General features: G+C 38.6%; 1 long non-coding RNA gene across 1 annotated transcript in view; it reads left to right on the top strand.

Annotated features, from left to right (window-relative positions):
• The window catches only part of LOC138915789 (uncharacterized), a 58,440-nt gene extending 50,054 nt beyond the window's left edge, over positions 1-8,386 (top strand). The window contains exon 9 of the long non-coding RNA XR_011422069.1: positions 4,294-8,386. This is a non-coding gene — a long non-coding RNA (uncharacterized lncRNA). The remainder of the gene's footprint in view (positions 1-4,293) is intronic.
• Positions 8,387-23,600: the final 15,214 nt, after the last annotated feature.

Genomic DNA, 23,600 nt, shown 5'->3' with positions numbered 1-23,600 from the left:
CATCATTCCTGACTTTGTATAAATTTATATGCAGAGTTTTCAAGCTAATTATCCCCGAAGAGGATCTTTCCAACTAGTTACAATTCAAAAGGAGTAAGCATTTTACCCATGTTGAATGGGCTTTGAAGAGGCCATCTTACTGCTACTCTCCCTGGAAAGCCAGCTTGTCGTCCTAGCCATGCATGCAGCACTGGGTCACCAAAGGCAGCACTCAACATCCAGGTCATGGCTTCAGAGGTCAGCAGAGGCCCAAAGATGAAGACAATACAATGTGTTGGAAAATATTTGATATTGCTTTTAAAACCAATTCAAGTAGACATTATTAGAAAAGCCAGAATTTCAGCTGAACTCTTTGCATTTATTGTAGAGTTTAATATCATTTTTATTTGGAAAAGCAGTATAATCTCAGGGCTCAGAGCCTTGGAGATCCAAATCTGCATTCATGAAACAGGTCAGTGATGTTATGATGTGGTGTCATGTGATCCACAAACCCTCCTTTTTGCACTTGCATGCACACACGCAACCAAACCAGCTTGAGAATTTCCTGCTGTAAAATTTTATCCATTTAGTTTAAAGATTTGGTCCTTATAAAAACGCAAATACTCGCCAAAGTGGATTCTGCAATAAAGCCTTTTCCACCATGGATGGTGGGAAGGGAGCATGAGGATACTGAGAAAGAAGCAGAAGAAGAAGGGAATGAGCCCAGAGTCAAGACAAGGGAGCCCCAAAGACAAGCATGACCATCTTCATGATTTGCCTGTGACCAATACCGCATCTTCAGAATGAGCTTTAGATTTTTTTGCAATCCCTTTAACAAAGAAATGTGCAAATAACTCCAGTGGTTTCCCTATGGCTTTTGAGAGCTGACCTCAAAATGGTTTTCTTTTACAAAGAAGTAAAACAGATGATAATAAGCAAGCAGTGAACAGTTTCTTGCTGTATGCAGATAGTATTATCAGAATTTCCTATTTCATAACCCATCCAGGAAGAAACATATATATGTTTTATATATATATATGTCTACATATATATAAAAGCTAAGAAGTGAGAATGGGAATATTTTAAGGAGAGAATGATGGAGAATTGGAGAAATTATTGAAATTCAGCATTTCCGTATTTTGGTCCTTAATAAAAACCAAGGTTTGTGTGAGTAAAGGCACGGCAGGTTTTTTCTTTTTTTATTTCAAGATTAAATTAATTTCACAGGTATCAGTTTATTACCTGAGTTTGCATGTTTGTGTATAATTTAGAGAAATTTAAGTTTCTCTGTGAATTTATTACTTCAAATGAAGGAATTACAGCATATCTTAGTCAAATGCAATAAACATTAATAGTCATTGTGCCAATAGGGAGCTTTGAATGTAGAATATCATCGTGAAATTCACAAAGGACATCCAACTTTAAAAAGCATTGAAGGTTATTTTTGGCCAAATATAAATCCTTCAGGGGTATTTGGGAAACATTGCTAGACTCGTAGAATCGTTAGTAGTGACTGTCAGATACAATCTGAGACTTTTTGTGAAGAAAACAGATTACCCAAATTCTTATCTTTATTTTAAAACCTAAGTACAGGAATCAGAAATGAGTGTATTTTCCACAAAGTTTCCAGCCATCCAGATTTTACAGGCACAAAAGTACACGTTTACTGGTTGCTCAACAATAGACTTCCCTATGCCTCATCTCTCAAATCTCTTTCCCACATACTGATTTTAAACTCCAAACACCTATGAATTTTCTTTCCACAAATCATATATGCCCTTCCACACACTCTTCAGCTTGAGAATTACTGCATTCCTCTAACCAAAGTCCTTAGGTCCCATAGAATTAAAATATGATTAAAAATATCTACTCACAGGACTCTTATAAAGATTGAGATTAAATAAGAAGAACCCAATGTAAACCCTTGAACTAAGACCCTACAATAAACTCTTGAACCCTTTATACAGCTCTGTTGGTTTCTGCTCTGTAACAAACCACCTCAACTCTTCGTGATTTAAAACCACCACGATTTATTTAGCTCATCATGCTGAAGATCAATAATTTGGACTGGACTCAACGGGGTCATTACACTGATCCGAGCAGGCTTGACTAGTCTCTGCTGGGCATCCCTCATGGGTCTGCAGCTGGCCTCCAGGTCCTATGGCGGTCATAGGCCAGAGAAAGTCACGTGGTCAGCCCACATTTAACCTCTTGATGGAAAGAGGTGCAAAGAATTGTGGATAGTTTCGCAATTCACCACAGCCTTCAATTCATTTCTCTTCCTTTTCCTATACTATAGCAAGATGTCTTCACTATCAAATTGATGGATTAATTTGAAATTTATTTTCAATTTGGTCTCTTTGAAACTGCACTTTTCTCCAGGGAATGTTTTTTGCTTCTCTTCCTGTATTTCTCCTTTATTTTCCTGAGGTTGTGTCTATGTAGCGCTTAGGTGTTACAAAGTTCTTTTTCTTTATGTAATCCTCACAGTAATCACTGAGGTAGACAAAGCAAGCATTTTAATTTCCGTTTTATAATAAGGAAATAGCAACTCAAATACGTCAAGTTGGATGCTGAGCTGGGTGGAACAGGCTCCTGAGAGCTAATTGTTAAATTTTCAGGAGTCTTGTGAGCTGGTTCTTAAACCCAGACATTATTAAAAATTAAATTTTATAAATTTACAATTAAATAAATGGTATCCACAAAAGTAATAGATACTCAAAACTCATCACTTGCTAATTGTTTTACTATTCTCTTAAGGTTCTTTATATCTATTGTATCTATATAACGGAAATACCATAAAATAATGTGCTACTTACTGCGTATGTCTTTCCCGTCTCTCATTCAACAATATTATGTTGGTAGCTTGAAAGCGGCTATGTTAAGAGTGTTTATGCTGTGGAAATCAGTATTTGATTTCCTATTTTGTTCATTGTCTAGACTTTAAAAGGTGGTGAAGAAAATATTAATACAGCAGGTTAAATCAAAATGTGGGTTTTTTTTCTTGTAATGAAGACTTTTAAGATCTACTTTCTTAGCAACTTTCAAATATGCAATTCACTATTATTAACTATAGTCACTATGTTATACATTGCATCACAAGAAAAAAATTTATAATTATTTATGTTGACAGATGTTAACTAGACTTATTGTGGTGATCATTTCATAATATATACAAACAATCGAATCATTATGTTAAACACTTGAAACAAATATAATGTTATGTGTCAATTAGACCTCAAACAAAAGAAAAATGTGTTATATCTATAGCTGTTACATTGTGAATAGCACAAATAATTGGGGAAATATCCTTCCAGTATTTAAACCCTATTATCTTATTTAGTAAAGAAGTCACATCACTGATGAACCAGTAAAGTTCCAAAATGCATCTTCATTGTCTGAGTTTTGTCTTACTGGGTACCATAACTGAAAATGTCAACCAACATTTGAGGCAGAGCTACACTCAGAGAACCAGATGCAAAACGTTTACCAGCCTGAGTTCACAAGCTAATGCGTTAAAGTGGAGATGCAGAATTCAGACCCTCTGTCCCAGACTTAGCTCTCCTCTTCTCAAGCCCCTTGGTCCCTCCTTTCAAGGAGCAGGGCAGTGGAGGGGCACGACTGCAATTGCTGATTGTAGACAATGTCTAGCTCCTTTCTTTCCTTTCTCCACATCACATCTTAAAGGTTCGCTTTATTTAGAATGCTTAGGTGTCAGAGCAATCTGAATGAGTTAACACGAAAGAATTTTACTTTTTTGTTTTTAGGAGAAAAAAGAATCTCCAAGCCCACTTTCCACACTGTAGCTCACAACTGGGAGGCCAAATTGATAGTTATTAAGTTCATGGATTTTCAACAGGGCCAGATGTGCGCCTCGTCCCTCATTGGCAGTGTGACCTTGTGCTGGCCAAGTCTCTTTCTCTTCTCAGCTTTAAAATGAGAATAACAATAGTGACAATGATAATAATTGCATGAGATTTTTACTAGAGTTAAATGAAATAATGAATGTAATGTACTTTATATCACGCTTGGCATGTACTGAACATTTAAAACATGGTAGGAATCATAAAACTACTCTTTCACTGATCGAGGATGTGGCAGGAGGAAATGGATAAGTGTGGCAGATGATGTTGCTTTGTTGAGGCAGTCCCGTCCAAACTCCTTCTCTGCAGTCACCTTGCAATGATCCATGTGGGAATGGCAGGGTAACCCAGTTAGGGCCAATGAAGTAAGTGAAACTTTTTTTTAAGGGACAGACTTGACTGACACAGCATTTTGGCCTTTGCCATTCTCTTCTCTCTCTGCTGTCCAAAGGCGGAGCAGCCATGAGCCATTGTCATGAAGACAGAAGCTAACGTGCTGAAGATGGCAGTGCATGTAAGACAGAGCTGGGATCATTGATGACATCGCCGAGCACCAAATGCCCTGGACTGCCACCCTCAGACTTCTTTTTTTTTTTTTTAAAGATTTTATTTTTTCCTTTTTCTCCCCAACGCCCCCCGGTACATAGTTGTGTATTCTTCGTTGTGGGTTCTTCTAGTTGTGGCATGTGGGACGCTGCCTCAGCGTGGTCCGATGAGCAGTGCCATGTCCGTGCCCAGGATTCGAACCAACGAAACACTGGGCCGCCTGCAGCGGAGTGCACGAACTTAACCACTCGGCCACGGGGCCAGCCCCCACCCTCAGACTTCTTGATTTGTGAGAAAAATAAACTCCTGTCTGCTTCAGCCGCTACAGGGGTGTTTTCTATTATTTGCCACAGAAAATATTTTTAATTAATAAAATGTGTCAAAATTAGAAGTGAGAATCAAGGAGGAGGAAAGAGAAGTAGGAGAAGGGAGAGACATCAAGTTCATGAAAAACAGTTGTTTGCTTAACTTCTTAAGAATAAACACCTTCCAATCATCAATACTATATATTTCCTTTACAAATTATTGATCACATGTCAGAAAGTTAATAAAATGGCAGAAAATACAAAATAAAGAGTTCTACAATTCAAGAGATTTCCTGTGGAGAAAAAGAAGTCCATTTTATTCCTAACTCTGAACATATTCAAGGATGAGAAAAATACAGGACAGTAGATCGGAAATTTAACCTGAGGAAAGGTTGCCTAAGAATGGACCGTACAACTTTCAGAAGGAAGAGAATTATATACGTATACATTTTTTTCTACTACGTATTACTGAACTTCGAATGAAGTTCTTCTAATGAGGAATGGCCTGAGTACTGGAAACATGGGCTGCAGCACTTGATACAATCTTGCCAAGAGTAGCTATTTTGGGGCAAGTTATCATTTTAAAAAATGATGCTGAAAATGAGTGATATTCTCTGCAATTAATTAAGGGAAGTATGTTATTCTCTTTCTCTCCTAATGTCCTTAATTTAAGTTACAGGAGAAAATAGCATTTAGCCGGGCAGGACTTCCTCTGCAGCCCTCATTTTCTGCCTACAGTAACGTCGGGAAAAGAAAAGCGTTTCTCCTCTGTGAGTGCTTAGTGCTTGGTGGCTGTGAAAAACTCGGGGCTTCCCTGAGGCAGTATCTTAAACAATTCACAGTGCAATAAAATTAAACTCTTTCTTCTTCGTGCACAAAGAAATGAAAGCATGGGAGGGTGCTCTGAACTGGGAGGGGTTTGAAGTACTAGTTCACAGGTGTCTGGCCCTTTAAAGGTCATTTGGCCTTGGGCAGCCTGGGAGGAGCACTGAGTCAGAAGCTCCCAAAGGAACCGACTGGACCAGTGAGGAGACAGTCCAGCCCTGGGGAACCCTACTTCGATTTTCCAGATCTAGCTTGTTTCCTCCCCACCAGCCTTGCCTAGCTCCAAGGTCTTTCTAGCCCTGGTTTTGTCTCCCGTTGTCTCCGGCTTCAGCCCTCCCAACATTTCCCTTTTATTACTCTGCATTTGGTTGGTATCCTATTTTCCATTCTTGCCCCTTGTCAGAATGATTTTACGATTCCTTCTATGTTTTAATTTCTCTTTTTCAGGCTTGTTAGCCAGAATAGCTCCTCAGACTCCACAGCCTGTCTTGTCCTTCTTCCTTCTATTGTCAATATTCCGGCTAGCAGTGGCTTGGCGAGGGGCTTTCCTAAGTGCTCCTTGTCCACCTACTTAACAATCTATGTTAAAATTTTGCCAGGCGTTGACCTCAAGTTCATTGATCTGCATTTCCAAAGCCCACCCTTCAAACTCTGACTTTTCAAAAGTTGTGGCAACATTTTCCTACTTTGGGCACCTGAACTCTCCACCATGGACCTCCACACTTACCCACAGAGGACCTGTGATCATATCTCTAAGAATCTTGGGTGTATTATATGTCAGTTATATCTCAGTAAGGCTGGTGGTGGTGGGGAGAATCTTGGGTATGATTTGTGTGTACCTGGAGTTTTAAAGACATTTAAAGAAGCAAGTAGTTTTTGATGATTGCCTCTCTGAAGCTGTCTTTTGTGCCCTCCTAACTACAGTGACTATAAGCCCCAGTTTAAACACCATTTTCTTCAAGAGAAATAAAAAGAGAGTTCAAGAGTTCTGTCTTTTCTCTATCATCTGGTAATATCATACCATCTGCCCCAAGTCTTGGCCATATCTCTTTTTTATTGTTCTTGTTCTGAACCCAGCTTAGGAAAAAGATTACTTGAAAGCCTTAAAAATACTATCAGCCTGTCTGCAAGATTCGACACGTCCTGCACTCGAGGCTTTCTGATGTTATTCTCCTAGCTTTATATCAGTCTCACATATTGATCCTCGAAATTTTAAACCTCCTTCTATCTATTGTGTGTTTCCCTTGAAAACATCTGTTAATTGAAATACACACTGGGTAGAGGAAACGGCAGCAAGCACGAAAGAGGATCTACTTTGACATGTCCCAGAGTTTGACTCTTGGATAATATACACTGTATTATAATTTTCTACAAGGTTTGTGTCATTTTCATTTAACTGAACGTTTTGTCATAGGTTAAAAATAAATGTATATTAGAAGTTGTTCTTGTTGCTTTCTCCATCTCTTGTGATCTTATAGTGTCAACAATAACAGAATTATCTGATATTCTTCATTTACTAGAGTGAAGCTTTCTGTAGATGACTAGAGTTTTGGACTCCATTACTGTCATACCTGTTCCGTCTGTACGTCATGAGTCTTCCATCTTCTCCATCTAATTGGACATAGTGTGAGATACTTAACAACATCACTTCTGTTTTCTTCCATATTCTCTTTCTCTTTTCACCTCCATGCCCTCCAAACTTTCAACCCTCAAAATCATAGATTTCCACATATTTCTACCTGCCCTTTATGTTCCATCTGCTTCATCTGAGCCAGCCATGTCCTTCCATTGCTTGATTGTAGCCTCAGAGGCCACTTTGCCACCTTGCATGATAATTATAAAATCATCTTTACCTTCTAATGCTAATATGTCAAATTCCTTTCCTCCATTCTCCATGATCATATAGACGTCCCAGGCTGTAATTATTCTTCCTTCCTCCCTCCTCTTTCTCTCTTACCCTGCCTTTGTCAAATGTGTATTGATTGCTTACTACATGCCAAGTGCACAGGGTACACCAGTGAACTGGAACTTATCATCTTAGGAGTTGTCAATTTTAATTAAAGATGGAAATTTTGATAGTGTCTAATGTTCTTATTTATGCAACTTAATAAGTAAGTTTTGTTTATTGAGTTTCTAGCACACACAGAGCACCAGGCCAGGAAATAAAATAATCAAAGTGAAGAGGCATAGTGAGGGGGTGGTTTACCGAAAGAAAATGGGCTTTGAGGTCGGGTGGGCCTGGATTTAAAACCCTGTACCAGTCCCCCCTCTTACACTTAGCTGAGTTACTCCCCACCCCCTTATCTATAAAGAAGTGATTATCACCTTGTAGATGGTATGAGAACTGGAGATGTGTATATGCATATATGTGTGTGTATTATCTAATCTGGAAAAAGACTTTGAATATTATATGCACAGGATTGACCAAAATATAGACTATATCTCATCTACAAAAAGGAAAACTCATTAGTTTCCCAAATTACAAACCTATCTTTCAATTGGATATTCCCATAAAATGATATGCCCGTGCCCGTTTTCTCGCTAATATATTGAGATATGGGTTTCTCAATCTAATACCCCACAGGAGGAGTGACCAGGTTTTAACTATTGTACCACTGACTATTGTTATATTGTTCTAACTAAGAAAACTTTGTGTAAAATGTTTGAATTTGTTTTGGAACGTGTATAATGATGTGTTGTCCTTGTTACTTCATGGACAAGAATCATATAATAACAGAAAATGTTACAATTGCAGTATTGATTTAAAGTTGTAAATCTCTCTCAGAATCTTTATTAAAATCCTACCACCTTAATCAGTGTGGGCAAAAAAGCCTTTTTCAAATTGACATAAAACAGCATGTTTCCCTAGCCTCTCTCATTTTTTTCAAAATGTGCTTCATAATTGGGTCAGTTTTCAGAAAACAAGGCTGCTTCCTTCCTGTGGTCAATTTTGCCTCCCACTCAGCTGGACTCTGTATCTATAACAGACATACCTCTGCTCCACACACCTGCAGGCCCACAAAGATTAGCCACTGTCATCCAGAGATGGGTATGACCATCATCATGGGCCCTTCTCACTTGTTCCCTTCTGTTCCTCCTTTGACCGAGTCTGCTTTCTGTCCCTGCCCCAATCAGTTGTGCGTGATTGTACTCCCGACCTTGAGACTTGTGAGTTTCTGGTCCACACCTTGATTCCCCTCCAAAGACTCTGGCTGGAGTTTGTACTAAGAGCTCTCTTCCATGGGAGTTTCCTCAATAGTAAAACCCATACTGTTTGGGAATTCATTCACTCAATAAATCTGTAGAAATCAGCTATTATGTGTCAGGCTTCCTGCCTTGAGATTCAGTTCTCAAGCTTGTTCCTTATTCCTCCAAAGAGAGCCTTAGACAACACTTTTCCCAGCCCCTTCCATCTGTAGTTACGACGATGGTTTCCACCTGTCATTCAGTCACACCTAGCTCTTGGGCCAACACTGACCATTAGGAGACGCAGCACTAATGGTGGATGGAATCTGTAATTGGTCCTTCTGTTGTGAACCCAGGATTCAGTGTACCTGGAATGAACCCACCACATTGCAACTCTCTCTTACTTCCTGCTGTGTTGACCAATCTATGCAATAAACCCTATGCCTCATTTTTCTCAACTAGCCACCTAGTCTCCCTCCCAGGCCTGGAACATGGCCTCTGCTTTAGGCCAGCCTACTTCTCGGAGCCTTGACTAACCCAGCTGCTGCCAGTATGTCTCACCCATCATGACCACAGCCAACTGTTCCATGTACAGTCACTCTTAATGGAGTCTTGTCCTGAGCAGAACTGGTTCATATGCCTGGTATTGAGATTGCCTATTGCTGGTTCCACCTACCAGATTAGATTTTATGTACCATCCTCTGAAACCAAACTACACCACTTTGGACCTTTTGGTGTGTTACAGTTTCTTGAGATCCTCTACTCTCCCTTCCATTCCCACCCTGTTGAGGTTTTCTTCTTGACCCGCATTTCAGCCATATTGCTCAGTCACTGCATGTGTCAGGCCTGAGCTTGTCTGAATTACAACATGTGTCAATACTGAGATAATCATATAACTTGCCATCCACATCATGACGATTTTGAAAGGAAAATGGAGTCCTCTTAAGAACTACACCAGGGCAACAGGTATCAACATGAACTGAGCCAGGTAAACCAGGTGACCCTAGCCACAACAAACAAGATGATAAATACCCTATATACTGATTTTATGGCTCTCTCAGCATTAGGAATAGCCTTAAAAGAAGCTCATTGTATTTTTGAAAATCTAAATATTAATTATACCAACACCCAAACTGTAATTTTTGTTAAACGTGCTTCAGTAAACTAATGAGTGCTATTAAATAATTGTATTTAACAGATCAACTCATTCATTTGCTCAGGGTCTATTTTGTAGCTAATGTTATCTGCCACAGATGCTAGCACACAGTAGTCACTCAAAAAAAGTCTATTGAATATGATGGGCTTGTAAGATTACAATTCTGCAAATAAATATGTGAGGAGGGGTCTGTTAAGATATAATCACAGTAATCATGGTAAGTGATATGAGTAAACCTCTGAATGAGGGCATTTCACAACTTTAGTCTTCAAAATCTTCTAAGCCAAAGCCTTTTCTCCTACATTTTATGATCAGAATCCTAGGCTTAAAGTGGGTACCCATTTGTGCCTTTAAATAGACATGGGATTTGGAGGTGCGGCCTGAGACAACTTTATCCTTATGCAGAGATAGTTTGTCTGTCCTTTCCTTGTGGAGGTTAGAGTACACCCACATTAATGCAAAACTGCCCATGAATATCTTTCCCAAATTTTACCATAGAGAAATATCTTTGCCAACCAATGAGCATCTTCTTTCCTTCAACAATATACCTATTTATCAAACACGAAGGTTATTAAATTTTATTAATGTCCTAATGGACTTTGTCACAAGAAAGGTTAGCTATTTCAATGCAATATGGGGCTAATTTAGAGGGAAATCATTATGTTTTCTTCACTGTGTGAGGCTATCCCCCCTCAGGAAAGGTTTGAAAACAGAATCCATGCCGTATACAAAAAAACAAAGCAAACATTGCCCACAGCCTCATACAATCGCATCTGAGGTGTATACTTCATTTGAAAAAAGCTTCCATTGTTTTCCTTGCATCAGTATTCTATTGTGTTCCAAATACTGATTGCTGAAGTCCATCTACGCGCCCACCATGAGTTCGTGGGATGTGCTGATGTTCTGCCGTCAAGTTAAAGAGATGTAGTCCATCTTATTGAGCCTTTTACTAAAGAAGACACTCAAAGAGGTATCATTTGTCAGATAATATCATAGCTGGTTTCCTTGCTGGGGAAGAAGTGAAGAAATACAATGAACTCGATAAACCCACAGCCTCCTAAAACTTCCAAATTTATGCATTTTAAAGATGCATATGTTGGAGACACGCCATCTCAAGTCCACTTACAGGAAGGAGTCGGAGTCTCCCTTCCCATGGCTGTCAGTCCCTTTAAGGAAAGGCCACGGCAGACGGCAGAGGATTCCAGAGCCTTTGTAGTGTCACAAATCTCGGTGTCATTGTTATCAGAGAGATTAGATAAGATACTCCTCAGAGCATGTATCTGGACAGTATGCATAGTGGTAAGCCTACAAGCCCTGGAAAATGATGGTCTGTGTTTAAATCATAGACCAGTTGCTGAATAGATTTGCAATCCTGAACAATTACTTAAAATCTCTGGGTATCAGTCTCCTCATCTATAGAATGGTGATAATAGGGGCCAGCCTGGTGGCACAGCTGTTAATTTCACATGTTCCGCTTCCACTGCCCAGGGTTCACCGGTTTGGATCCAGGCACAGACCTTTGCACCACCTATAAAGCCACATTGTGGCAGGTGTCCCACAGATAAAATAGAGAAAGGTGGGCATGGATGTTAGCTTAGGGCCAGTCTTCCTCAGCAAAAAGAGGAGGATTGGTGGTGGATGTTAGCCCAGAGCCAATCTTCCTCAAAATAAAATAAAATGGTGATAATAATTGTACATGCCTCAGAAGATTATTGAAAGGATTAAATGAACTAACAGTTGTTAAGTGCTTTACAGGAGTATCTGGTGTAGGAAGTATTTAATAAATATTAAACATTATTAATATCAAACTACCCAGCAGAGAGGGAGTGGGCAAACCATTGGCATGTGTACTGCCACATCCCGTAACAAGAGCACACCCTTCTATTGAACTCAGATATAGGCTGGAATCCTTCTAACAGAATCCTTCTAAACATAGCACCCAACCAGCGTCTACATTTGACTCAGTTGAGACCTACAACACAAGGAACGGACAGCTAGAAATAGTGCTCATTCAAGAGCACACCCTAAAAACACATTAAGAAAATAGCACGTAGAGGCATTTCTGGTGGTTTTCACATTATGGGAGGTGAATTTCCTGACAGAAATAGAGAAGGCAGACTCTCTGTGGCAAGCTCTGACATGTGGAACTCCCGTTTCAGTGGGAGATCCACGTGTGTACAATTAAACTTTGACAGTGATCATGTAAAACCCCTCCCCAGAATAAGACAGCAACTCATATTTCACAGAGGTTTTGTCTGCAAAATAATCCTCTGCACTTCGCATCCTCCATCTTACTTCCTTATACAAAGCTTATTTTAAATCAGATGTGAAAAAAACAGGCACTAGGCTTTGTACCCAGGGCCGTAAGCAAGTCAAGACAGGCCTCATGAGAATTAGGCGCTACCCATAAGATCTTAGAAGCATAGATTGGTTAAATATGTTCATCACCTGAAGTTCTTTTAGCATTTGCTTTGTATCCATAATAGGGCTATGCATGAGGGATGGAGAAATTCACATGCTACGGTTCTTACCTTTAAGGAGAACAAAATTTTAATAGGTAAGAAAGACACATAGGCAAATAATTATAATAAATTATAGTAAAAACATGATAGGTTTGGTGTTAGATTAATTTTCAAATAGACACAAGCACAAAGAGAAAAGGATTAAATGCACTTCCTAGAATCATCTAAGTGGTTGGCGGCCGAGTTGAGTTGAGAAGTAAGTGCTGCTGCCTTCCAGTCCATTGTCCTCTCCTCAACAACACCTAATCATCATTTAATACCTTGGATTTACCTGTACACTATCTTATGCTGCAAACACAAATCGCTCTCACATAAACCACCTCACTTTTCATAAAACAACTGTGCTCCTCCTTTCTGGTTGGGTTTTCTGGGGTCTTGGGTATCTATACACAATCTCAATGTAAGTCATCAGCACTCTCATTGTCAGTGATAAGGAAAAGCAGTAGGATGATCAGGAGTGTCTAGAAGGAGAAATTATAAATTTTAGAAATGGTTGGTCCATATACAATTTCTGCCACTTAATAGTTTTCAAAGTTATTTGCATGACTGATGTAAATGCCTTTACGCACAAGCGTGAAGAAGACAAAGGACGGAGATGAACAGTGCTCGGAGCCCGATAGTTTAGCAATTTAAGGGACTGTGACACAGGAAAAGAATGTTATAATGTTTCATCATAAGTGACAAAAGGGATTTTTACATTTAGCACTGAATTTTTGAGACGTGATAACACACTTTCAAAAACGCCAATACTAACTTAAATAGAAGCAAGGAATGATTAGAGGGAAAAAAATCAATATACTGCTTGCTTGTGCCACTCCATAGTGAGTATTGGTTCTAAAAGTCCTTTCTATAGAGGAGTTGTCAGGGGAAAAGCTAAAATTAGAATAGCTGTTTGAGGACTGAACAAGAGAAAGAAATCTCATGCAGGTAGATTCAAAATATTTGAATAAAGTTCAAGGTCGGGAGCCTTCAGCCTTGCTTTTCAATAGAAAACTAAACACATCTTAACAAAAGTTCTCGAATCCTCTTTATTACAAGGTGGGGAGTGAATCGAATTGAGTGTTGTGAGAAACAATCAGACACGTTCTTTCTTTACCTTGGAGGAAGAGTCATCTTAGGGAAAGGACACATTGGAAAGCTCAAATAAGGGAGAAAATTTATTATTTGCTTTCTCTGGTGAAGATGCAGTCTATCTGTGACAACTGATTTATGCACCGATAAAAAATATTGTTTCTCTTCTCTGGGACCACAAACAACTTGAATTTTGTGTTGTTCCTCCTCTCACAGCACTAACGATTTTGACATGGTATATATTACACACCAAATGGAACATAATGCACAAAATCTACTCATCACTCAAGGCAAACAAATACTACCTTCACAGTGTGGTTTGGGAGACACCACAAAACAGCATGTCATTAAATATTCAGCATACTTCTCGCTTCTCTTTGTCAGGAACTGAGTACTCCATTGCGGTGCACTCAGTGTAAAGTTGGTATGTTTTCCCTAATAACACACCTGTTCTCTAAATAGAGCTGGCTTCTATTTAAGGAGAAACCAAACTGAAGTCATATCCTGCTAGAAATTCTTTGTTTCTTTGAGTTGTGTTACAGCACATTGCCACTGCAAGCAAAGGAGATCAAGTCCAAGAAAGTTTGAGTTGATGCATTAACTCTTTTGGTCAAATTATCAATTCATATTGCTCATAATTTTAATTGGTAAAGCATAGGTCGGCAAAATTCTCTCATTTCTTTTTTGAGGCCAACGCTTTGTATTCTGTGACGTCAGAACGCTTTATTTATGGAGTCAAGAGAACTGGGTTCAGGAAATTATAATAGAACACATTCTCTCAGTATTTCTGTGATCACATAAGCAATAATCAAATATTAATGTTAGAGATATTTGCAAGGTGTGTAGGACATGTAAATCAATAAGTAAATCATGATTTAGAATTGGGTCCGGATCAAAATTATTTAGAGGGCTCTCCCAGTTTCAGGAGAAAATAAATTTTGACTAGATTCAAAGACTACATTGATGCTAAAATGTTAAGTCATGATTTGGTTTGTTGAGTAGTGAATTCCATCTGGTCCTGTAGAGGTTTTCTAGTTAAGAGTCTAAAGGATAAGTTTTTTATCATTAAAATTAGCAGAACTATTGTGCATATTGAAAAACTACTTTTCTAAAACTTCTCAGGACTTTTTTCTGAATTCCTTCTGTTCGACCTAGGGGAGGAATAGACAGTTTTGGGAATTAGGGCCTTGAAAATGGAGCAAGAGGGAGCAATTGGTGATGGTGACAGTGCCCATTCTTTTTGAACTGGTTATAACATGTAATAGAAACAATGTACTATTTCTCGTGCTTGTTGAATAAAATATTCAGTTTTTTGAAGCTGCAAACGTGATTTTTTTAGAGGAGTTTTAAGTTCACAGCAAAACTGAGCAAAAAGTACAGAGTTTCCATATACCCCCTGCCCTATACACGTGCAGCCTCTATGACTACCAACATCCCACATCAGAGCAGTACACCTCTTAGAATTGGTGAGCCGACATTGACACATTGCTGACACCCACAGCCCATACTTCATACTAGGGTTCATTCTTGGTACTGTACAATCTATGGGTTTTGACAAATGTATAATGGCACGTATAGACCATTGTAATATCTTACAGAATAGTTTTACTGCCCTAAAAATCTCCTGTATTCTGCCTATTCATCCCTCTCTCCTCACTAATCCTTGGCAACCACTAATCTTTTTACTGTCTCCATACTTTTTCCTTTTCCAGAGTGTCATATAGTTGGAATCATAAAGATTGGAATCATGCTGATTTTCAGGTTGGCTTCTTTCATTTAGCAATATGCATTTAAGTTTCCTCCATGTCTTCTCATGGCTTGATAGCTCATTTCTTCTAAGAGATGAATAACATTCCATTGTCTGGATGCACCATAGTTTGTCCATTCATCTACTGAAGGACATCTTGGTTGATTCCAAGTTTTGGCAATTATGAATAAAGCTGATATGAACATCCATGTTGCAGATTGTTGCGTGGATATAAGATTACAATTCATATGGGTAAATACAAAGTAATGCAATTGCTAGATCTTATAGTAAGACTTTAGCTTTGTAAGAAACTGTCAAACTGTCTTCCAAAGTGACTGCACCATTTTACAATCTTATCGGCAGTGAATGAGAGTTCCTGCTGCTCCACATCCTCACCAGAATTTAGTGTTGTCAGCATTTTGGATTTTGGCCAAATATATGTGTAGTTGTATCTCATTGTTGTTTTAATTTACAATTCCCTAATGACATATGATGTTAAACATACTTTCATATGCTTACTTGTCATCTGTATATCTTCTTTGATGAAGTGTTTGTTCAAGTCTTTGGACCATTTTTTAATCGGGTTTTTCATTTTCTTATTATTGAGTTTTAAAAGTTCTTTGTATATTTTAGATAACAGTTCTTTACCACATGTGTCTTTTGAAAACATTTTCTCCAGTCTCTGGATTGTCTTATCATTCTCTTGATATTGTTTTTCACAGAGCAGAAGTTTTTAATTTTAATGAATTCCAATCATTTCTTTCATGGATTGTGCCTTTGGTATTGTATCTAAAAAGTCATTACCATACCTCAAGTCAACTAGATTTTCTCCTACTGTCTTTTAGGAGTTTTGTAGATTTGCACTTTACATTCAGGTCTAGACCTGTTTTGAGTTAATTTTTGTGAAGGATGTAAGGTCTGCGTCTACCCTCATTTTTTTGCCTGTGATGTCCAGTTCTTCCAGCACCATTTGTTGAAAAGACTGTCTTTGCCCTATTGTATTGTCTTTGCTCCTTTTTCAAATGTCAGTTGACTATATTTATGTAAGCCTATTTCTTGGCTCTCTCTTCTGTTCTACTTATCTGTTTTTCTGTTCTTTTGCCAGTACCATACTGTCTCGATTACTATAACTTTATAGTAAGTCTTGAAGTCAAGTAGTGTTAGTCCTTCAACTTTCTTCTTCATCTTCAGTATTGAGTTGGCTATTCTGGGTCTTTTGATAATGCATATAAACTTCAGAATAAATTTGTTGATAATTACAAAATGACTTGCTGGGATTTTGATTGAGATTGCATTGAATCTGTAGACCAAGTTGGGAAGGACTGATGTCTTGAAAATATCGAGTCTTCCTATCCATGAACATGGAATACCTTTCCATTTATTTGGTTCTTCTTCATTATCTCTCATCAGAGGTTTGTAGTTTTCCTCATACAGATCTTAAACATATTTTGTTAGATTTATACCTATGCATTTCATTTTTGGGTGTGCTAATATAAATGGTAACGTGTTTTTAATTTCAAATTCCACTTGTTCACTGCTGGTATATAGGAAAGTGACTGACTTTTCTGTATTAACATTGTGTCTCACAATCTTGATATAATCACTTATCAGTCCCAGGAGCTTTTTTGTCAGTTCTTTCAGATTTTCCACATAGATGATCATGTCATCTGAAAACAAAGTCAGTTTTATTTCTTCCTTCCCAATATGTATACTTTTTATTTCCTTTTTTTGTCTTAATGTGTTAACTAGGACTTCCAGTAAGATGTTGAAAAGCAGTGGTGAGAGGTGACATCTTTGCCTTGTTCCTCTTATCAGGGAAGCTTTGCATGTCTCATCATTAAGTGTGATGTTAGCTGTATCGTTTTTTGGCAGATTTTCTTTATGAATTTGAGAAAGTTCCCTTCTATTCTTGGTTTACTGAGAATTTTTATCATGAATGGGTGTTAGATTTTGTCAAATGCTTTTTCTGCATCTATTGATATGGTCAAGCAATTTTTTTCTTTAGCCTGTTAATGTAGTGGATTACATTTATTGATTTTTTGAATGTTGAGCCAAGCCTGAATACCTGGGATAAATCCCATTTGGTTGTGGTGTATAATTCTTTATATACATTGTTGGATTTGATTTGCTAATAGTTTGTTGAGGATTTTTGCATTTACGTTCATGAGAGATATGGATCTACAGTTTTCTTTTCTTCAGTGTCTTTGTCTCATTTCAGTATTAGGGTGATGCTGGCCTCATAGAATGAGTTAGAAAGTATCCTCTCTGATTTTATCTTCTGGAAGAGATTGTAAAGAATTGGTATAATTTCTTTCTTAAATGTTTGCTAGGATTCACAAGTGAACCCATCTGGACCTGGTGCTTTCTGTCTTGGAAGATTATTAATTATTGATTCAATATCCTTACAATAGGCTTATTAAGATCATCTATTTCTTCTTATATGAGTTTTGACAGATTGTGTCTTTCAAGGGATTGGTCAACTTCATCTAGGTTATCAAATTTCTGGGCACAGACATATTCATAATATTCTTTTGCTATCCTTTTAAAGTCCATGGGATTTGTGGTGATGCCCATTTTTTCTAGTCAGTTTTTAAATGAGTGGAACATTTCTTATATCTCTTAAAAGAAATCAAGTAGTTGCTTTTTATTTTTCTATGACCCACAGCTGATTAACATTTAGAAATGAATGGCACTTAATAGGAAAATAGATTCTCCACTTACACTTTCTATAAGCAAGAATAGTATATATAATTTAGTTTCTGTACATTAGCCATAGACTGCTTAATAAAGAATAATATAGCTAAAATGCTTCTATAGAAAAGAAACTATCCTCTTAATGTGTTTCTTTGTTAATAAAATAAACTATTTTTAAAATGTATTGAATTCTCAGCAACCTATGGAATGAGAGAAAATATTTGCAAATCATATATCTGATAAGGGGTAAATATCCAAAAAATATAAAAAACTCATACAACTCAATAGGAAAAAACAAAAATCTGATTAAAAAATGGGCAGAGGAACTGGATAGATATTTTTGCCAAAGAAGACATACAAATGACCACAGGTACATGAGAAGGTACTCCACATCACTAATCATCAGGGAAATACAAATCAAAACCACAATGAGATATCAACTCACACCTGATAGAATGGCTATCATCAAAAAGACAAGAGATAAAAAGTGCTGGTAAGGATGTGGAGAGAAGGGAACACTTGTGCACTGTTGATGGGAATGTAAATTGGTGCAGCCACTATGGAAAACAGTATGGAGCTTCCTCAAAAAATTAAAAATAGAACTATCATATGACCCAGCAATTCCACTTCTGGGTAGATATTCCAAGGAAATGAAAACAGGATATCAAAGAGGTATCTGCACTCTCATGTTCATTGCAAGCACTATTCACAAAAGCCAAGATATGGAAACAACCCAACTGTCTGTAAGCGGGTGAACAGATAAAGAAGATGTGGTATATATATACAATGGAATATTATTGAGCCATGAGAAAGAAGGATATCCTGTCATTTGCAACAGTATTGATGGAACTTAAGGGCATTATGCTAAATGAAATGAGCCAAGCAGAGAAAGACAAATACTGTAAGATTTTATGCGGAATCTAACAAAAAGGAAAATCAAACTCATAGAAACAAAGAGCAGAAAAGTAGTTGCCAGGGGCCAGGGTTGCGGGAAATAAGGAGAGGTTAGTAAAAGAGTACAAACATTTTCTTTTTACTTTTAAGACAAATAAGGTCTGAGGATCTAATATAAAACATGGTGACTAAAGTTGATAACACTGTATTACTGAAATTTGCTGAGAGTAGAAGTTCAATATTCTTACCCCCCAAAAACAAAGAGATAAATATATGAGGTGATGGATGTGTTAATTAACCAGTCAGTAAGAATCCTTTCTATATAGAGAATATATATATAAAATCTCAAATCACCATGAGTTCACTTTAGATATCTTACATTTTTATTTTTTGATTATACTTCAATAAAGCTGAAAAAAAAATATGGAATTCCCCAAAGAATTCATTAGATTGTACATGGAACATCCATCATACTAGTTAGCAGTTTTCTAGCTTCTGCTTTTTATAAAGAAAGAATTCAAGAATTAAATGTGAGTTTTCCTCTCATTTAAGAAGTCAAAACCATTCTTGGAAACTTTGGTCCTCTCCATATAAACATGCTTTGGGGACTTTTTCCCCCTAAGATGGCCTTTCTGTGACAGTTATCACATAGCTAATGAATTTGTGCCAACATCTAACACTTTATCACAAATTTTTTATTATTTCCTAAAAGTTTATTACAATGTTAGCCATGCTTCCAAGTACAAGCAAATCACTACTGCCTTCTGTCAGTTTTTTTTTTTTGAGTTTCACAGAATTGTATTATTTACCAACTAATATCTGAAAATATTTTGAAAGTCCTTGAAACACATTCTTTCAAGAGATTCTTTTTGATAAATCCATAAAATAGTAGAGTTCTATTTCTTAGCATTATAAGTCATAATGTCAATTTCACCAGAATAAAGCAATTGTTCAGATACAGAATTAGAAACAAAATCTGTCATTCATTTATTTTACAACTTTTCTCTCAAAGTATTTATATTTGATCCTTACATATCTTAATAACATTTAGTAACTAATTTCCTAAAGCCAAACATATTTCTTAACTGCATTTATTGTTTGCCATTGAAATTTGGCTTTTATGAATTACATCTGAATTTTAATCGAGTATTTAACATTTTTAAGTTCCTTAATTAATTTTATCATGTTAACACCAGGATTTACAGTGTTCCCTCAGACCTCTGTTCATGTGTACGTAATTCACAATGACAAGGCAACAGAGCAGACGCCAGGCTGAGCCCATAGGAGGGAGGAAATGATGGATATCAGGCCTTCAGGGTCTGGGCTAGTGAAAGGGGAAAGGTTTCCTTGTTCCTTTCTGGCATGGACTAAATCCTGAAGCAAGCAGAGAAACCTAGGCAGGAGGGAAGTTGGTGGTCTAAAATAAGTCTTATTTGTTCTTTTCCTTTCTTTCCCTCCCATAATTCTGGTCAGCAGTTTCAGTGTGCAGGTATTTTTCCCACACTAGTTGGGTATCCTACAATTCAACTCAATTCTGACGCTATGTACCTGGAGATGTGTTAGATCCCACAGGTTAAGGGCTCAGTCCTACAAGACTGCGCCCCTCCCTCCCCCATCACTTCTGATGCCAATTGCAAGTCCACATTGTCACCTGTGCTTCTGACCCACTGGCTGTCAACCGGCAGTTCCAAGACCCTCTCCTCGGGTTTGATTAATTTGCTAGAGTGGTTTACAGAACTCAGAGAAACATTTTACTCACTAGATTACTGGTTTATTATAAAAGGATATAACCCAGGAACAGCCAGATGGAAGAGATGCATAAGGCAAGGTATGGGGAAGGGGCACAGAGCTTCCAGCCACTCTTCCCACATCTCCACTTGTTCACCAAATCAGAAGCACTCTGAGCCCCGTACTTTTGGTTTTTTTATGGAGGTTTCATTACAAGGGCTTGATTGGCCAATGGTGATTGATTCAACCTGCAGCCCCTCTCCGTTCCCAGAGGTTGGGGGTGGGACTGAAAGTTTCAACCCTCTAATCACATGGTTGGTTCTCCCGACAACCAGCCCCATCCTTCTGTGAGGTCCAAATATCACCTCATTAACATAACAAAAGACACCTACGTCACTCTCATCGCTTAGGAAATTCCAAGAGTTTTAGGAACTCTGTTCCAGAAATGAGGGCCAAAGACCAAACACATGTTTCTTATTGTAAATCACAATGTCACACCTTGACCCCTCCCCTCTCCTCTCTCTGTTTCAGCTTAGACTGTTTTACTTACAAGGAACAGAAATTTATTCAGATTCATTTCCATAAAAATTTAATGTTGGAATACAGAGAATACACCCCAGAGTTGGGAAACTGAAAGTAACAGGAACCACAGAAGTCTCTCTCTCTCTCTGGTCGTATGACTCCTCACTCATGCCATCTGTGTTTCTTTGTGCATCCGCTCTATTTGCATCTCTCTATAACTGTCTTCTTATTACTATAATTTCTATAATTTCTGCTTCCACCACTCCTATGTCTTGACTCTACATCATGCCTTCAGCTCCAGTCCCCTTTCCTAATTCACTTAGTTTCTCATTCCCCAACACTGAAGCCCCAGGAAATGAATCTGATTGGCTCAGTGGTTGGCTCAATGATATGGCTTGATGGTCCTAATCCGCTAAGGCTGAGGAGTAGGATCATAGAAGGGGCAATGAGCAGGGCAGGCAATGATCAGCATTCTAGTATAGTCTCCTTCTAGTTTTCTCTCTGTTTCCTTATTTTTTTTCAAATAGTTACTGAATACCCATTATGCGCCCATTACTGTTCTAGGCAACAGGGTTTTAAAGACTCAGTCTTTGCTTTCAAGAAGCTAACTGTCCATAAGGACAGAAAAACAAGCTAGCAACAACTATTAGGTATTGTCATAACTGCTACAATAAAGGGCGCTAAAGAAGCACTCGGAAAGGGCATCCTAACAGATGGTGATGCCAGGGAGGCTCCTCAGGTAAGATGCTGCCTGAGCTAAGTCTAAAAGAATAAACAGGAGTCACCCAGGTGATAGGAGTGGGAGGTTGGTGAAGGGGAAGAACACAGAAGATTCCTGGCAGAGGGAGCCATTTGTGCAAAGGCACAGTGGTCATTGACACACTGTAAACTCCTGGAGCTGCAACTGGTTTGGTAGTGCTGGGATCCTGGCAAGAGACAGACTGAAAAGGTAGTCAAGGGCTAGATCATGAAGCGTCTTGTGGGAATTTGGAAGACAATGAAGCCACTGAGGAATTTTTAATAAGGCAGTAATACGATCCAGTTTGTGTTTTTTAAAGATCTCTCTGGTAGCAATGTTGGCAGTGGATTGGCAGGTGCTACTAGAGGCTAGGAAGAAGGTGAGAAGGTCTCTCTAGGCTTCAAGGCAGGAAATGATGTGAGGGCCAGAATTAAGGCAGGTCGTTGGGGTAGAGAAGAAGGGATAGATTTAAGAATCCTTGAAAAAACAGAATCAAGATATACACACAAAGGATCTAAAAGGCAAAGAAGCCAGGAATCTGGTAGCTTTACCTTCTTGACTACTCTCCAAACCTACCCCCTCACATAGGTCCTCGTGGAACCCCTAGTTGTTTCTTCCATGTCTTACCACTGGTGTGTGCAGCGGATGGGAAACTGGGGGAGATAAGCCTTCCTTGCTAGTGCCCAGGGAGAAGTGTTTGAAGAACGCCCAACCCCCTTTACAAAACCTTATCCACTTTCATCCCTCAAACCCCTTTCCCATCGGTCCTCCCGGCCACCTAGACCATTCTTCCACCCTCTATTTTCCTTCCTCAGCTGCTCTGTTCTACCCTCCCTTGACTGAAATTGGCCAGAAATTCCTCACTCATCTATTCGGTCCACATTTACTAATTTTCTGCTGTGGTCAGAGAGGAGAGAGTGACCAAAGAGCAATCCCTCTGTGACACCACAGCCACTTACCATAGCTTCAAGACAGACACGCAGGGCAGGAGTATGTGAGCGCGCCAGGATTAGCAATAAATGAACCAGTCAGTCAGGCTTTAATGAACTCAGCGTGGGCCCAAACTTTTACTGGATCTCACTCTGTCTGAACCAGAGGAGAGTTGATATCGGTTTGTAGATTTTACTTTCTATGGTCAATAGCAAGGGTAGGGACAAATAGAATTTGGTACTGCTTCTTTTGGAGGGCCCTCTGTCCTGTTTCGCCTGCATGATCTCTTAGATCTGATTCACTTGCCAGTGTGTAAGCAATAAATAAAATTACTATTTAGGGCTGAAAAACATAGCTTCCTCAGAATCGTTAGCAGTTATCACTCCCCCTAGACAAACGGTTACTGTATTTTTCAAGCGTAGCTTGATCTTTAGCCATAATGACTTCCATGTCTCCAGGATGATGGCAAGGGACAAGGAGAGAGAGACAGAGACAGAGAGAGAGAGAGAGAGCATTGGGAAGGGCTCCATGTATTGGGTTTTATCCTAGAATGGCCACCCTGGGATCAAGCTACATCCCTCCGTCTCCTAAGACACTTCACTTCAAAAGTCTGAGCAAAGTATCTCTGGTTCATTTCTGGAAAGGAAGCAAAGCTGCGTGTGAATTCAGGTCAATCAATGGGGAAGGCGCAGGAGGAAGAACAATGGCAGAGCAAGCATCTGCTGCCCAGTGACTGGCAAGCAGGGCAGGGCTGGTATCTAGTGGTCTAATTAAATGCTTTAAGTTTCCACTGAAGTGCAGTTGGGAACAATTTAACACGGTTGCTAACAGCTGGAAAACACTAATATCTGACAGAAAATTCCAGAAGATGATATCAGGACCAGGGCCAGGGG

Source organism: Equus caballus, chromosome 10, assembly GCF_041296265.1.
Source record: "Equus caballus isolate H_3958 breed thoroughbred chromosome 10, TB-T2T, whole genome shotgun sequence".
In the NCBI taxonomy this organism is placed as follows: Eukaryota; Metazoa; Chordata; class Mammalia; order Perissodactyla; family Equidae; genus Equus; species Equus caballus.
The sequence above is the reverse complement of the archived record's forward strand: the minus strand, read 5'-3'. Positions and strand labels throughout refer to the sequence as shown.